At 39.7% G+C, this 17,988-nt stretch overlaps 1 protein-coding gene across 1 annotated transcript in view; it reads right to left on the bottom strand.

The window, feature by feature from the left end:
* Window positions 1-1,106: 1,106 nt before the first annotated feature.
* LOC100706953 (uncharacterized) overlaps window positions 1,107-17,988 on the bottom strand; it is a 27,196-nt gene continuing 10,314 nt past the window's right edge. The window contains exons 1-10 of the transcript XR_003219500.1: window positions 10,903-10,949; window positions 9,022-9,083; window positions 8,792-8,854; window positions 8,552-8,688; window positions 8,051-8,345; window positions 5,396-5,547; window positions 5,011-5,308; window positions 4,232-4,475; window positions 1,681-1,859; window positions 1,107-1,601 (exon numbers count right to left, since the gene is read on the bottom strand). The gene's annotated coding sequence lies outside the window, so the exon portion shown is untranslated. Of the gene's footprint in view, window positions 1,602-1,680; window positions 1,860-4,231; window positions 4,476-5,010; window positions 5,309-5,395; window positions 5,548-8,050; window positions 8,346-8,551; window positions 8,689-8,791; window positions 8,855-9,021; window positions 9,084-10,902 lie in introns of the transcript that reaches the window.

Below are 17,988 nucleotides of genomic sequence, written 5' to 3'. Positions count from 1 at the left end.
CCGTCCCTCCCCTTTTCAGTTCTTTTGCTTCTTCACTTCTCACTAGTACATGGGGATCTTCCTGGCCCAGGAGCCGCCGCCAGTCCCCTCCGATGTCTTCTACAAACCACAGCTCAGTCCATGTTTAAGCCATTTGCCTTTATCTACTAAAAAACGCTGAGGACGTGGGCCCAGCTAGTGAAATATTTATGATATTAAATAAAACACAGTGATTAGTGATACACGTTAAATGACAGGCAGACTTTCTTGTTACTTCTGTAGTTTTCTTATGAGGATCACCAATCACATACGGGACTCCTTTATTTGTTTTTCTTCCACAAACAAACAAAAAGGTTCAGATCAATAGTTTTAAAACCTTTCTACAACCATAATACATCATATCCTATATCTGTTGGACTCGCCCAGGAGTCTATACATCTTTAGGCCTGGAAGGCTCTTTACCTTCTTACCATCAGACTGAGACTTCTGCATTTGGAAGACTTCAATTAACTTTTCTTTTTTTTTTTTACTTTTTGCCACTCAATGTAAAGCGATATTTCATGAATATTGCAATGTATATTCATTGTGTTTTAATAGATCACTGTATTGTTACCACTGCAGACAAGAACCAAGATGGGGATGGATTAGTGATGTAAGTTGATGTTATTTATTTAAACCTTTCAGCATCTTGTTAGAACTGTAAATTGATTTGATTTATAGTAATTATTTGTCCTTATTTTGATGTGTATATATAAAAAAATCATCCATCTGTCCATTAAATCCATCTTATCATTATTAAAAAAAAACACATCCACATTACATTTTGTCACAAACTAATCTTTATCACACAACACAACAACTCTTTAAACTTTTTTCCAACCCAGGTGATTATAGAAGAGAAAATAAGACTGAGTTCATCACTTTGTGACCGTGGTTTAGGGGGTTGGGAAGCACATCTGTAACCGGATGGTCGCCGGTTCGAGCCCTGGGCTCTCTGTCCTGGTTGTTGTGTCCTTGGGCAAGACACTTTACCCTACCGCCTACTGGTGTTGGCCAGAGGGGCCGATGGCGCGATATGGCAGCTTCGCTTCTGTCAGTCTACCCCTGGACAGCTGTGGCTACAACTGTAGCTTGCCTCCACCAGTGTGTGAATGTGAGAGTGAATGAAGTGATATTGCAAAGTCCTTTGGGTGCCTTGAAAAGTGCTATATAAATCCAATCCATTATTACTTTGGTCTATACTACAGATACTGTAGTGTACTATACTATAACTTTAGACCTAGTTATTGCAGGAATTTATTGCTATATATAATGCAAAGGAATAAGCTCACCTGCTTTTTATAAATATAATTATAATAATTCCCATAAGCAATACTACAAACCAGACAGCAAAAATTTAGACAGAAATTATTTATACATGACTTCAGCTTAGTGTGTTGTCATATGAAAAAGATAAACAGTGTTTTATGCAGTTACCGAATTTTTGCCAGAATTTAAAGTCGTAACTATTTCTAACAAACAAAACTATGCATCACAGTTTATACTGTGTCATCTCCTTTACTATGGACTTGTTGGATCCTTGGTGCTGGAGAAATAAACTCTCTGCACGCCATCATCAGCACCTGAAAGAACATGAGCTACAGTTAAATCAAAGTAATGCATAATAATTGCACACAAGCCTTAACATGGTGTAAGTAAAACCTGATTGGCAGATGAAGTTGAGGTTCTCCTCACAGGGCTGGTCCAGCCAGAGGAAGTGATCCGTGCTGGTCACGCCTCCACAGGTGCTGGAGTAGCTGTCGGGAACAAAATCTTGTGGCCAATTTAAGAAATTCATGGAATATCCGGACATCCAGAACCACTCGTCTCCTCTGAGGGATCTGTTAGACAGAGAAAAATATCTGAACAGATTTAAACTGAACGGAAAAACTGCAATTGATGTAGAATAGGCAGCACCTGTTTACATTTAGTTTCACAAAAGCTACATGATTGATAATTATCTTTAAAATAACAACATATATTACTAATTTGTACGGTCAGGAAGACACTAAAAGCATTCTGTTGACTGATTCTGCAAGCTCAAGGCTGGCCTTTCCGGTATAACTTTTAAGTCCCAAGAGAGAGAAAAAAAGAAGCAGCAGAATTTCACTACAAAAATGATGGAATTTTATCATTTTTGCTTAAGTGAACAAAATAAATTGAAATTTCTTTCTTTTCTTTCCTGTCGTATCTACCAGACTATGGAATAACCTCCCTCTGTCATGTGAATGCTGTGTGCAAGCAGGAGTGGCGATATGGAGGACCCAAAGTGCAGACACTCGGAGGCAAAACGTGAACTCAAAAAAGTAACAAAACTGAGAAGCCAAAATAAACTTACACGGACAGACAGAACACACAGCAAGATGAGGGTAGATCGCAACACAGACACAGAGAAACATGGGGCTTAAATACACAGAGGGAGCAATCAGGAAAGGAAGCAAAACCAGACACATTAACACGGACTTTCAAAGTAAAACAGGAAACACAGACTGAATTTACAGACACAGACTCACAAACAGGCACTGCAACAGAGGGAACAGAGACGTGGGACTAGGGCAGACACAGACACTGGCTGGACACAGAATAGAGGGAGTAAGGAAACCAAAACTTGAGAACCACATAATCACACACCAAGAAGAACTGGGGAAAAAATAGAAGTGCAAAACAGAAACCAAAACCTTCACAAAAACAAACTAAGATAAGAACACAAATAAAAAGGTACAAAACTGAAACCAATGGGTCAACAACCCAGGTACCCTAACACCCTCCTTATATTCGTTCCTCCGAGTCCATCCAGTCTTTTAAATTGCGTCTTAAAACGTATCATTTTAGTCTGGCTTTTGATTCAAACTAGTATGTTACTTGGCTGGTAACATACTAGTTTGGCTGGCTAGTTATGTTTTTTTTTACCCATATTGTTCATATTGTTTCCTGCTCCTTTTAACTGTTTCATTTTATTCTGTCTTATGCTATTGCTCTGACCAACTGTGAAGAACTTTGGGCAACTTTGGTGTATTATTATGTGCTATAGAAATAAATTTTGATTTGTATTTGATTTGATTTCCAAATTCTTGTGGATTAAATAATGTGGATTAAATAACTGCCACCCTTATGTTAGAGCAGGTTTGCTGTTGTCTGGGAAAGGCAGCAGTGCAAATGAGAAAACACAACAACACAAAGCATCTGACTTATAGATTTGCAGTTCCATATCGCCCCATTAGAGCACTTCGCTCTCGTACTGCAGGCCTACTTGTTGTTCCTAGATCATTTAAAAGTAGAATGGGAGGAAGAGCCTTCAGTTTTCAGGCCCCTCTTCTGTGGAACCAGCTTCCAGTTTGGATTCAGGAGACAGACACTATCTCTACTTTCAAGATTAGACTTAAAACTTTCCTTTTTGCTAAATTATATAGTTAGGGCTGGATCAGGTGACCCTGAATCCTCCTTTAGTTATGCTGTAATAGACGTAGGCTGCTGGGGGATTCCCATGATGCATTGAGTTTTTCTTCTTCAGTCACCTTTCTCACTCACTAAGTGTTAATAGACCTCTCTGCATTGAATCACACTTGTTATTACTGCTTCACTGAGTGAAGTCAATAAAGTATACATTATTGTTATTATTATTATTATTATTATTATTATTATTATTAATCTCTGTCTCTCTTCCACAGCATGTCTTTCATCCTGTTTTCCTTCTCTCTCCCCAACCTGTCGCAGCAGATGGCCCCGCCCCTCCCTCAGCCTGGTTCTGCCGGAGGTTTCTTCCTGTTAAAAGGGAGTTTTTCCCTCCCACTGTCGCCAAAGTGCTTGCTCATAGGGGGTCATATGATTGTTGGGTTTTTCTTTGTACGTATTATTGTAGGGTCTACTTTACAATAAAAAGCGCTTTGAGGCAACTGTTGTTGTGATTTGGTGCTATATAATAAAATTTTAATTGTTATCAGAGATAATTTCTTCCTTGAACCATTGGTAGTTATTTTCATTTTCTTTATACATTGTTCACATTTCTTTCTGGCTTTTCTTGTTGCAATTTTGTCATTTATTTTGGTTGTTTCTTCTATTTCTTTGAGGTAATTTGACATTAATTTCTAGTTCTTTAATAGATTTTTCCATTACACGTGTGATTGGAGAGCTGCACCCTCTCATTTATATTATGTTCTGCTCATTCCTTAATCTGTGATGTACATCAACTAAATGTATCTATAGCTTTCTGTACCTGCGCAGTCCCAGCCAGACGTGGTCTGTGAGGGAGAAAGGAATGAGGCCCAGCAGCTGCTCCAACTCGCTTTGCTCCTGTTGGCTGTGAAGGCTGAGCAGGTCCCAGTAATAACGTCTACAGTACATCAGAGCATCAGACCAGCAGAGCCTCTCTCCCACCACCGTCATGTTCCTGCCACCAAGCTGCAAACTCACAGGCGGAGGAGGTGTGGGAGGAGGTGGAGGAATGACAACGTCTGGCACTGCAGGGAAGTATTTTTATTAGGATTCTGTGTGTTTAAACCATGTTTGGTTGTTATTGTTTTCCTTTTATTTAACATGTTAAACTGCAATATTCTGTAGTAAAATTGGCCACTGAAAGCTAAAAAGTCAGCAAAGGGTAAATATGAGGGAAAAAAGGAAAACAATAGTAAAAATGTTACCATAATTTAAGCAGAGACAACCACCAAAGAACTTTCAGAAATAACATCCCAAGACCCTACCACATAGAGAAGCAAACACCTCCACTTCACACAGGGTCATATATCTCTTAATGCCTGGTATGATCACATTAATGTAGCGACCTTCCATTTCATTACACTGGAATGTGTATGTTGGTGTACCATCTAATGATTTGATCATGCCACAAGTGATGGATTTAGAGAAAAAACAAAGGAAATGATGGTTTTGATGTCTAATCTATGTTCAAACATTAGTTTGTTGTTATTTAAATAAAGAAAAACTATTTAAATTAATGTTTATGGAGAAATGTTACATTTATCAGAAATCATGTCTCACCTGGGGTTTTGGTTGCCATTTTGCTCAAGCGAGTTCCCAATCAGGATCTGTGCCCCAAGAATCCTTTCTATAAAATCATCCTGTCTGTTGATGATGGTGACAGCACTGACTTTATAGACCGCCAACAAGTCTACTCTCCACCAGGGACCCAGATCTTCTGCAGTATGAGTACTGCATTTTTGCCACAAGTCTCCATTTCTGCATCCATCGACACCTTTTGAAGGCCCAAACACTGGCCCATACCAAGTCGATGACTGTACTGTTTCTCTGTTTAAGGCCACATTTTGAAGCGGCTCCACTAAAGTGTTGAAAAGAACAAACAAGTATGAATCAGTATCAAGCAGATGTGTTTCAGTAAATCAGATCCAGTCACTTAAAGCTCTACCTGCTGGGGCAGCATACACCTCCACTTCACACAAAGTGAGAGTCTTCTTCTGTCCAGGAAGAAACACGTTCACAAAGCGACCCTCCATGCTGCCTCCATCACACTGGAATGTGTAGGTTTTACCCGCATTGATATGTGAGATGGAAGCACACCTGACAGCAGAAAGTGTGGGGGCAGTATTATGTTAGTATTGTGGAGTTCCTTTTAAGGAGGTAACATGGAGTCCTGAACTAGAAGAGCAATAATCAGCATGTGGTGGATAATATGTAGACTCTAATCTCTGAAACATTTATTTGTTTGTTTTAATTTTAATTCAGTAAAAGGACTAGATGTTACAGTCCCTGATCATGCATTGCTTCAAATGGAGAAAATTTTGAGAGATGGCTGTTATGAGGAAATGCAGCCCAGAAACTTTGCCAGCTGTGTGCCTGAACTTCACAGGGTGTTTTGGTCTTTTACCCAGGCTAATCTGCCATCTTTTCTTCCTTGGTTAGGTTTAGGGATTAGAGATCTGATCTAGATTATCATATTAAAAATTTGGGACACATAGTCAGTAGTGGACCTTAAATTCATCAGGTGTTTCGGCCATTATCACTAGACACCCTCATCCAAGGAAGCCCTGCCAGGGTTGATCAGGCCCCAGAGTGTGTCACTGGTTTATGTTAAATTGTTATTTACAGTTTATTTTCTTCTATCAATTCGCTACAACTGAGAAATAATTCTTACCTCTTTAATATTTATGGAGTGTCACTTCTTCAAAGGGATAGAAAAGGTGATAGAGAGAAGTAAGACAAAAGAGACAATATAGGCGAGAGCAGAGAGGAGAGATGGAAGGGAGGCGCCTGATCTGGCATCCCACACCTCCCCGCCGAATCGGGCTGTACGCTCTACCTCCTTACTGCCTCCCAGAAAAGGGAAAAAGAGCAGAGGGGAGAAGAGCGGAACATTTTTCCTTTTCTTTTTTTCTCTTTCATTCTTTCTTTAGGTTTCACTACCATGAGGTTAACTGCACGGCCCCCAGGAGGCCCTGAGCAGTGATGGGAATAACGGCTTTACAAGTAACGGCATTACTAACGGCGTTACTTTTTTCAGTAACGAGTAATCTAACTAATTACTGTTCCTATCGTTACAACACCGTTACTGTTACTAACAAGAAAATGTGGTGCGGTCGCGTTACTATTTTTCAACAAACAGACAGTTGAAGCTGTGTTCAGCTTAATGCATCTTATATTGTTATATTCTTATATTGTCAGTTGCACGGAAGTAGCTGTAAGTAATCTGGGCGCTACAGCTTTAAGCAGCTACGTGCGCTCCCGCGGGCGGCAATCACTTTCTGGGAGACGATCACTTTTTGGCACAACACCTGGAGCTAAGGGGGAAAACAATCGCATGAGTGCTGCTGTTTGGCTGAGGAAGAATAAAGTAGTCGTGGTAAGTCAATCACATGACCACTCCAAGATGACAAAGCAACAAGGTGATATATACCAGTTTTTAAATTGTGTCGATAGGCCACGTAAAACCAGAGATAAACAATATATATGCAGCGTTTTTTCCTCAATAGTTTCGTCACGTTTACTGTCTAAGGACAGCGCTAGCAAGCACTCTCTGCTTATGAGCAAAAAAAAAAACCAGCCCGTTTGTTTTGGTGGAAAAATGTACCATGTCAACCAATCAAAAATGATATGATTAGGAAGAGGGGGAAGTTTTAGGAGTGACGGCAAGAAAGAGAGAGAGAGAGAGAAAGAAAGACAGCAGAAAAAGAGAGAGAGAGTGAATTTTGAGATGTGAGACATTTGTGACGTTTAGTGTGTTTGCAGTGTGTAGTTAATGTGTTGTCATGTGTAGTTAGTGTGTAGTGTCCACTTCCTCCCTGTTGCTAGAGTGGGATTAGTGCCTCTCACTATTGGGTCCTGGGACTCCGTGAGTGACATCTCAAGCCCACACTTTTGCACATTTAAGCTCCTCTACATGGTTATTATTCTAAGATAAAACAAACAAAGAAACAAAAATGGAGGAGTTTAAGTATCCCGGGGTCTTGTTCACGAGTGACAGGACAAGGGAGCGGGAGATCAACAGATGGATTGGTGCTGCGGCCGCAGTGATGTGGACACTGTACCGGTCTGTCATGGTGTAGAGAGAGCTGAGCGTCAAAGTGAAACTTTACTGGTGGATCCACGTCCCTACCCTCACCTATGGTCACGAGCTGTGAGTACTGACCGAAAGAACGAGATCGCGGATACAAGCGGCTGAAATGGGCTTCCTCCGAAAGGTGGCTTGCCTCTCCCTTAGAGATAGGGTGAGAAGTTCGGCCATTCGGGAGGGGCTCAGAGTAGAGCCGCTGCTCCTTCACATCGAAAGGAGTCAGTTGAGGTGGTTCGGGCATCTGAGAAGGATGCCTCCTGAGCGCATGTCACAATGGAAGGAGGCCCCGGGGCAGACCCAGGACACGCTGGAAAGATTATATCTCTCAGCTGGCCTGGGAACTCCTGGGTGTTCCCCCTGACAAGCTGGAGGAGGTGGCTGGGGAGAGGGAGGTCTGGGCTTCTCTGCTTGGGCTGCTGCCCCCATGACCTGGCCCCGGATAAGCGGAAGAAAATTGATGGATGGAAACAAAAATCCTAATGAATGTTGACTGATATAAATTCTCATCATCACCTGGGATTATTGTTTCCATTGTTCTCCAGTGAGTTTCCTATTCTGATCTCAGCTCCATCCAGTCTTTCAGCACAGCAGTCTCCTCTGTTGGTGACTTTTACAGCAGTGATTGTAAAGCTTCGCTGCAGGTCCACCCTCCACCAGGGGTTGGTCTCGTCTTTAGCTGTGTGACTACAGAACCCATCGCTGTAGAACGAGTTCCGTCTGCCATCGATGGCTTTGGACGCAGTGGCAAAAGAGAGTGTGGATGACTGGGTAGGTTCTCCTTTGAGTGCCACATTGGGTAATGGGTATCCTTGAAGGAAAACCAAGAAGACAATAATTTATTTTGGTTGGGCTCTGACAACCCTTACTGGTAAAAAAAACAAAACAAATAAAAGAATTAAAGCATCATTATATTTTTTCAGTAATCAAAAACACCCTGACACGAAAGCCGTCATTTGTCCTTTGACTCATTGAATTACAGTCTTATGTATCAGCATCAGAATTAAAGGTATTTACCGTAGTACACTTCAACCTCACAGAGACTCAGGACCTTTGCACTTCCTGGTAGAAACACAGTAACATAGCGTCCCTTCACAGAGTTACATGGAAAGTAAGATGCTTGTCCTCTGGGAATATGAGAGACGACGGCACACCTGTGTATGAAACATTCAAAAAGAAAAAGTATAGGAATAAAAATAAATTAGTCCTACTGATATGATGATTCTAGACTTATGGTTATAAATCAAGCTCTTTCACCTGATGCTTTTAGAGTCACTGATTGTTGTTGAATTTCCAATCCAGATTTCAGCACCATCCAGCCTGTTTTCGAATTCATCTCTGTTGGTTATCATTACAGTCCCAATCGTATACACATTTACCAGGTCTACCCTCCACCAGGGATTAGATTCTGCATTGGTAAGTGTGCAAGAGCCTCTTTGAAAGCTTGCATCTCTGTTTCCATCGACTGCCTTACCAGCAATACTTACACTGCTACTGGTTGAAGACTGGACAGCTGTTTTTTTCTGTGCCAGGTTGTAAAGAAGTTGACCTAAATGAAAAAAATTGTAACTATTAATCAAAACAGAGAGGGCAATATTGTTATTTTCTTCTGGAATTGAGCATAAAATAAAATACAAATCCATGTCAAGTGTCATTTTAGGAGTTCTTATATTTGTATTTGTGGAGGTTTGCAACAGGCAATTTACTGCATATTGCACTGAATGTAGAGTCACAAGAACAGCTCCTAGTTTGCACCTGATGTGTTTGCATCGTTTCTTCTAGGAGCGCTAATTTATTTTGAATGAAAAGTGGAAGAGGTTATTACAACAAGTGACTAATTAATTTGAGTTGATGGCTCAAATATTTGTGTGCAGTACCAGACTTTGCATGTCTGCCTTATGTCAGCCCGAATGTTTACATTTAAAAGAACATACAATGCTGGGGAAAGTATTTCTGCCCTTTCTGATTTCAGTTACATGTTTCATGCCATCAAATAAAATACAATAATCGACCAAAATAATGAGTAAATACAAGAAACAGTTTATTTAGCTAAGAATTAATTCATTAGGAGAAAAGAAGCTATCCAAATCTACCTGGCCCTGTGCCTAAAAGTAATGGCTCTTCCTTGTTCAGTCATGAGTTAACTTTGATCAACTATACTGTACTAAGCTGAGTTTAATGTCAATGGCCCCCACCCAGGGCTCAGTACCATCAAAGCTGTTGTATCAAGTAATCACTTAAATAGATGCCGTCTGACAAGGTAAAGCAGGCTAAAAGAAAAACCAACACATCATGCCACGTTCTAAAGAAACTCAAGACGGGATGAGACACAGAGTCACTGATATGTAGCTGCCTGGAAAGTAGGGCTGGGTATCGTCACTGATTTCTAGAATCAATTCGTTTCTGATTCACAAGGTCCCGAATCGATTCGATCCACGATTCGATTCAATTCGATTCGATTCGATAAAATTAAATTCAATTTGAATCTGGGAAATTTTGACAGTCAGAAATATTATAATTCAGATCAGTACATTTACATATTTTTGTATCTACAAAAAGGAAGCTGACACAGCAAGACTTTATCAAAGGTGTGAGCGTCACATCAGATGCCTTTGTGTCAAAGTAGCTGAAGATAAAACACAGAAAAACATGAAGGTGGTTTTCCTGGCCTGGGATTTTATAAAAATATTCTGCAGTACATCAAAAACGAAAGAAAACCATTAATCAACATATGAACATTACCTCTGAAGTTACAGAGGTTTTATTAGAGACATGCGTTTTGCATTTTGCATAATTTTAAAAAGTTTAAATTTGTTCAGTATTGAACGGCAGAAATTAGGTTTTCTTTTCGGAAGTATGTAAAACGAAAGAAAAAAAACAGCGGCCGACAGCGCTGTAAACAACAGTAGAGTTGTGCGCAACAAGCAAGCGAATAATGCAGAAAACAGATTTTTAGACGGGAAACTGTTCTTGAAGTACAGAGAGAGAGAGAGAGCTGTGCATGAAGTGTGATTTTATCATGGTGGAAGCAAAACAGTAAAAGTCAGAGTGATTTCATGACGATGTTTATGTGAAGCGTAGTTTGGATCTTCTTTTGCTGCTGGTTCGGTCAATATTGTTTGGAGAGAGATAAAACTAACAGCTTTAGAAGCAGCGCAAAAAGGGCGTGAACACAAAGCGTGGACCTGCCGAAACATCAGAATCAGGGAGCTGTCGGCTTTCAGCCCCGACCGTGTCTGTGCAGTTGTTGTGCCAAAAAGTGATTGCCGTCCGCGGGAGCGCGCGCAGCCGCTTAAAGCTGCAGCGCCCGTCGGGTGAGAAAGGCGACATCTCACTGGGCGTTTATCAATATGCGTACTTGTGCGTACTTGCGTTCTCGTGTAGTCGTGATACGTCATCAGTCGGAGACCAAGTACTGTTCCAAGTCGAAGTACGCATCAAGCCGAGAACGCGAAAAAGTCCCGGATGTGTTCTCGATCCGCCCGTTTTATCGAGCATGCATCGGTGTGGACTTGGGACAGCTATATATCCCAGAATGCATTTCGTCCAAAACTCAACAGCGGACTCCCGCCACATCGTTTTCAACCCCCCCCCCCCCCCCGCTCGCGGACTTCTCACTACTCAGGTTAAAGAAACTCCAGCAGCTGTCTATAGTATTGAGTGTCCACTAGAATAGAAATAAAAGCGTTCTAACATCTCACCTGCTTGTTTTTATTAAGGTATGTACACGTATGTACATGTACACTATTTTTATTAATAGAGGTTTCACTACTGAGGTTAAAAATGATATATAAGTCACGTAGATCACTTCTAAATGTTAATGTTTGGTTTATTTCAGTGTTTTATTTGTTCCTGAGTAAACCGGTTTGGCTGTGATTACAGTTAAGCTTCATAACATGTTACTCACAGTTAAATTAAGAGGGGACGGCAGTAAAAACTCCGGACCTGTGACATCATCACGTACGCAGGTGTTCCAATTGTACATATCGCGAGTCTGTGCTCGTGTTCTCGGCGGGTACGTACTCACCGAGAATGCGAGTACGTACTTGCGTACTTGGGCATTGATAAACGGCCACTGATTCTGATCCGCGGGTTCGCGCTGTGTGTTTACATCCTTGTGCAGAATCCGTGTACCTGCTCTCATTTACTGTCTTAGCTGTTTGGTGGTTGTTGAAATTTTGTGAGGTTTCACCTGAGATTCTGGCATTTCGGGCAAAATAAATTTATATTAAAAAATCGATTCAGGATTTTAATGAATCGATTTCACGTTATCCAAGCCAGAATCGATTTTAATCGATGAATCGATTATTAAAACCCACCCCTACTGGAAAGTGTTACAAAGTAATTTCTGAGGCTTTAGTACATCGTGAGAGTCATTATCCACAAATAAAAAAAAACTTGGAAAGGTGGTGAACCTGTCCAGAACCTGGCTAGCCAACAGAAAATACTCCAAGAGTACATTATGCATTCATCTGGAGGTCAAAAAAGAACCCAGAACGACATACAAAGAACTGCAGGTTTCACTTGTTTCTGTTAAGGTCAGATTTCATGATTCATCAATAAGAAAAAGACTGAAGAAAAATGCCATCGATGGGAGACTGCAAGGAGAAAACCACTGCTGACCAAAAAGAACACAAAGTCCTCTCTCACATTTGCCAGTAAACAGGCCAGTTTAGTTTTGCTCTTTCAATTTATAGTAAGTAATTTGTTCGTCATGTGATAATGTGCCTTCTCCTTGCCTCCAGTTAACTCAGCAGCCTGTGAGTCTGTCACCCATGTTAATTAGATTGTTGTGTTTAGTTAAGCTCAGCCCTGGTGCCAAGTAAAGTTTATTTCTGTATTTTCATTCATTTAAGTTGAGTCAGTAACTTTCCCTAGATTATAAAATGTGTAAATATCCCCTGATTGAATAAAGAGTGTTCACCTGGTTACTATGTCTCGCTGTATTGCCCATTTTGTTTGCTAAACTTGACACGTTCATGCTCAGGAACCTTCCAGTGTGGCTTAATTAACTTAACATAGCTCCAAACTAACTGCTAACTCCGTTGAAAAAAAGCTAACTTAAATAGTACAATAGAAATCAAAATAATGTATTTCAAGAATAGTTGTTATCAATTTCACCGTTGTGTGAATGGTCAGTCACATAGTTTCAGGAAGTTTTGGATAACTTTTTTTTCTTTATAAATTTAAAATGTTTAAAACTTTTTATATTTACTATGGTTATTTTTGTTTAATATTAACATTTGTTTGAGGATTAAAAAAATGTGTGAATATGTGCAAAAATATAAGAAAAGCTAATTAAATATTTGTGTTTTGTGTTTTTGAGTTACAACTAAAATCAGTGTCCAGTGAGTAGGGACAGGTAGTGTCACAGTATAAGACACAATGTCTTTTTTATGTATTATAAGCAGTGTTGGGCAAGTTACTTTGAAAAAGTAATAAATTATAGTTACTAGTTACTTCTTCGAAAAGGTAACTGAGTTACAAGATTCTAAAAGTAATTAATTACTTGAAAAGTAACTATTGCGTTGCTTTTAAAAAGACATGTTCAACCCCCTGGGGTCCAGGGTATAATTGGTCATTTTTGACTACTTTTGATTTTCCCTCTAAATTTCACCTTTAAAAACTATTTACTTTGCCTTGTTTGGTATCATTCTTTTCAGCACAACCTCACGTGTCTGAATTTACAGTCATGTTTTCATTTTGACATACTGTATTAACACAATTGATCTAAAATCAGACAAAAAACATAAAATCCGAGTAGAATGTTATATTTTTTACTGTAACAACCATAAACATGTTTAATGAATCATATTTCATAACTTTAAATGCAAATATAAATTGTCAATTTTAAATTCATATGCACAGGTTTTGCAAACAACAAAGTTATTTGCACCCATTTACCTTTTACCCTTTTTTAAATAACCATTTCAAACTATTTACAGAACAATCAGCTGTTCTTCAATAAGATGCCACCAAATTATTTGTGCCACTCCAAAAAAATAATTTCTGTCCACTATAAAGGAGAACATCACAGCCTGATACCTGCAGGTCTGACAGCAGCAGGTGTATCACTGCTGTTTCTACCTGGAGACAGCAGTCGCCTCATTGTTCTGACACGCAACACAAAACTATCCACAACACTACACACTAACTACAAAAGACAGCACATTAACTACACACTCCAAACACGCTTAACGTCACAAATCTCTGACATCTCAAAACTCTCTCTCTCTCTCTCTCTCTCTCTCTCTCGCCCTCACTCCTCAAACTTCCCCCTCTTCCTAAACAACCAAATGTCATGTTGCCATATCATTTTTGATTGGTCGACATGGTACATTTTTCCAACAACATTAAAGGGCTGTTTTTTTGTTTTATCTTTTTATTTTTTGGTCATAAGCACAGAGTGCTTGCTAGCGCTGTCCTTAGGCGTTAAACATGACGAAACTATTGAGGAAAAAAACGCCGCGTATATATTGTTTATCTCTGGTTTTACGTGGCCTATCAACACAATTTAAAAACTGGTATATATCACCTTGTTTCTATGTCATCTTGAAGTGGTCATGTGATTTGCTTACCATGACTACTTTATTCTTCCTCAGTCAAACAGCAGCACTCATGCGATTGTTTTACCCCCTGAGCTCCAGGTGTTGTGCCAAAAAGTGATCGTCTGCTAGAAAGTGTTTGGAGAGCACGGAGCTTTTTAAATTGTAGCGCCCAGATTACTTACAGGTACTTCCGTGCAACTGATATAAGATGCGTTAAGCTGAACACAGCTTCAGCCGTCTGTTTGTTGAAAAATAGTAACGCGACCGCACCGCATTTTCTTGTTAGTAACGGTAACGGCGTTGTAATGATAGAAATAGTAATTAGTTAGATTATTCGTTACTGAAAAAAGTAACGCCGTTAGTAACACTGTTACTTGTAATGCAGGTCATATTGACTTCAATAAATCCCTGTAGCATTGTAAAGCCTACAGAAATGGAAATGTGAAAAAAGTGATGCACACAGTTACATATGTGACAGAGTAACTTATGTGTTTTGGCCATGATCTGATGGTAAAATCATTTTTTATTTAATTTATTTTTATTAGGCCTTTTATGAATGAAGCATGCATTTCTTCCGAGCTGTCAAATTTATCAAGAAAACAGATTTGTCAGTCAACAGGACCACAAAGAGTCCCCAGCAATTTCCAGCAGATTAATTTGCCTGTACATAAAAATACAGATTTTTATTCAGCTGCATCTGAGACAGTTTCATTTTATTACGAATGTAACTTTGCTCTATCATTGGCTGTGCTTTTCAAAGTCAAATTTATTTATTTATTTTTTTTAATTTTCTTTGTTCAGTCACTGACATGTGGTAGTTTGCACTTAACAAATATGGACCACAATGTTCTGATTGTAGAAGAAAAGTTTACCTGCCAGTGTTCCAGATGTTAATGTTAACATGATGGAAATGCCTGTTGACATATAGACATTAAAAACATTTAAATAACTGAATTATTTTTGAATGATCTCACTGATGTGTACATAAATGCCGTCATCTTCATTTTAACTTTGTTTCTTTTTTTAAAGAAAATTTAAGATATTTTAACTTACCAATGAAGCTCCAATTATGACTCCCACTCATGGCTTTAGAAAGTATCCAAGTTAAATTTATTATAGCATTAATTAAAACACAGTAATTACTGATACACCAACTGGCAGGTAGACTGACTTACTACCAGTCTCATATTAAACTCCTCTATTTGTTTTGATCACCAAGAATATGCAAATTTTTAGTCAGTAATGTTTGCATGAATAAAAACACACCCAAACTGACATCTTCTTCTTCAGACCAAATCTTTCCACTGCATGTTTCTACGATTCAAATATTTTATTTGTTATATTTTTCCACTTGCCTTATTACACATTTTAATTGGTTTCTTCGATCACTACTTTCAAAGACACATAAGCTAAAAAACTACTGGACTTGTCTTTTCTCTCCTATTGAATTATACATGCACAGGAGAGATAAAAACGTTGATGGCCAAGGTGTGCTCATTCTCTTCTTAACCCCTCTCTCAACAATTAGAACAAAACTACCATCAGCTCAGACTACTCCTGTAATTAACGTCTAAATTGTGAACATTCCCTTCTCAACCGTTTGTGAGACATTAAAGGTAAAAACACGACGAAAAATCCATCTGACATGGTCCCAGTTTCCCCAGTAGGTACTCTGCCCCCCCCTCCCTCCACCCCCCCTCTGTGTGTCCGTGTTTGGGACAGTTGTGGGCAGGACTCACCTTGAGGTCCTGCCCACAACTCCTTATTAAGGCGGCAGTTGACAGACATTCATCACTGGATCGTTGAGCCACCTTGTTAATGTACCCCGGCTCATCCCAGTCAAAATTAAATGTATTCATTGTGACTTCTGGCAGTAATTGTGTTGTTCCCCTGTGCACAGGTCAGCCTTGGTGTTCTGTCCCCGGTGAATGCTGAGAGACAGCGTACCTGTGTGACGAGTGAGAGTTATCGTGTCTTTTGGACTGGATGTCCCTCGGGATCATCCTCAGGATTAACCTTGCACTGCATCTTGTAATGTTTCTTTTTACCTGTGAATGAACCTTCTAATTCTTAGATGCGAGTCCCACTTCTGAGTCCTGCTCACCTGCTCTAGACACAACACCATTTTAGTTTGAATAGCCCCCTCACCCTCCTGGTTCCATCTGAACTTTGTATTGCCTGCTAGGTAATACTTATTGAATCAGGGATTAGGACTTTTTAAACAGAGAGCTGGTCCAGACTTGCTGTATTGGGGTCCTGGTCCCACCAGATGGACAGTACCTTCTAATGATTCAATAATGGCACACCAGATGGATTTAGAGAAACATCAAAGAAAATGATGCAATTTTGGTTTTTCTCATTTATATTCAAAACTTTATTTGTTTTTGTTTAAATAAGTGATAAATAAATAAATTTAAGACAATGTTTATAAAATAAATGCTCTATGCATGAATGTCAGAAATTATGTGTCACAGTGGGTTTTGGTTGCCATTTGTGGTCCAGTGAGTTCCTGATTAGGATCTGTGACCCCAAGATAATTTCCATTATACCATCTTGTCTGTTGATGACGGTGACAACACTGTTTTTATAAACAGCCTACAAGTCTGTTCTCCATCAGGGACCCAGATCTTCTGCAGTATGAGTATAGCATCTACTCTCTGGAGAGCCCATAGAATGGCCCATAGCACATCGAGGACTGTTTAAAGGCACATTTTGAAGCGGTTCCACTAGATTGTAGAAAGGTTTAAAAACGCACTAATCAGTATTTGGCACGTGTGTTTCAGTAAATCAAATCCAGTCACTTAACACTAGGTTTACTATCCTGCGCAAATTTGCGTAACTTCCCTAAACCCAACACCCCCTAGAATTACTGGCTTTTTTATTTTCTGGTGCAAGTCCCGAGGTGTTAAGCACCCCTGCTGAGATTTTCACAGGTCGTCAGCTTGTTTCTCCTCCAGCTTTTGTTGTGCAAACCACCCATTATCCTTGAGGCCTGGCACATTTGCATTTGCTCACTCAGAGTTGCTCAGATCCAAGGCAGGCCAAACCTCTGTGTTACAACTTTCAGAAATGCCTGGTAGAAATGCTTCAACTTACTCATGAGATTTTGACCACATTTCTTGCGGAAGTCACAGCTATACTGAATGCACAACCGTTGTTGCCAGCTGCAAGAAATGCTTGGTAGGGAACAGCTGTTCCCTACCAAGGTTCGTTGTCCATTCACACAGTATATTGCAACCAAGCCAGACAAATTTGGGATCAAGTTCTGGATGGCCACGGATTTGGACACCAAATATGTCTGCAGTGCATCTCCTTACTTGGGAAAGGACCCCAGTCGTCAGAAGGGAGAGAGGCTGGCAGAGAACATGGTCATGAAACTGATGGAGCCGTTTTTGGATGATGGGAGAAATGTCACAACGGACAATTTCTTTACTTCACTGTCACTGTCGCACAGACTGCTGCAGCGCAAAACAACGTTACTGGGCACGGTGAATAAAGTCCGGCGTGAAAGTAAAGTAAAGTCTGCACTGGGGGTAGTATTATATGAGTATTGTGGGCTTTCTGCTAAAACTGAACATGTAAGTCTTTTTTAAAAGTTCCCTTAAAATATATCAAACACATAATGACTGGTTACACTGTTGATTAAAATTCTTGTAGAGATCTGATTTAAGAACAACTTAAAATAGTCTCATGAACATTGAAATATTGTACTAATGATTCTAGAATAAATATCCCAATGAAAGTCTTAGAAGCTAACTCCGATGACAATATAATGCCATATCTAATATATTTACCATTATCATCAAACATCAAAGAAAAAGATCTCATGAATTTTTTCTTTACTTTCACTTATCTCTGGTGAATTTCCAGCTGAGATTCCAGCAACATCTGGCCTGGTGTCGAATT

Source organism: Oreochromis niloticus, linkage group LG3, assembly GCF_001858045.2.
Source record: "Oreochromis niloticus isolate F11D_XX linkage group LG3, O_niloticus_UMD_NMBU, whole genome shotgun sequence".
Classification (NCBI taxonomy): Eukaryota; Metazoa; Chordata; class Actinopteri; order Cichliformes; family Cichlidae; genus Oreochromis; species Oreochromis niloticus.
This window is presented reverse-complemented; position numbering and strand designations above follow the sequence as displayed.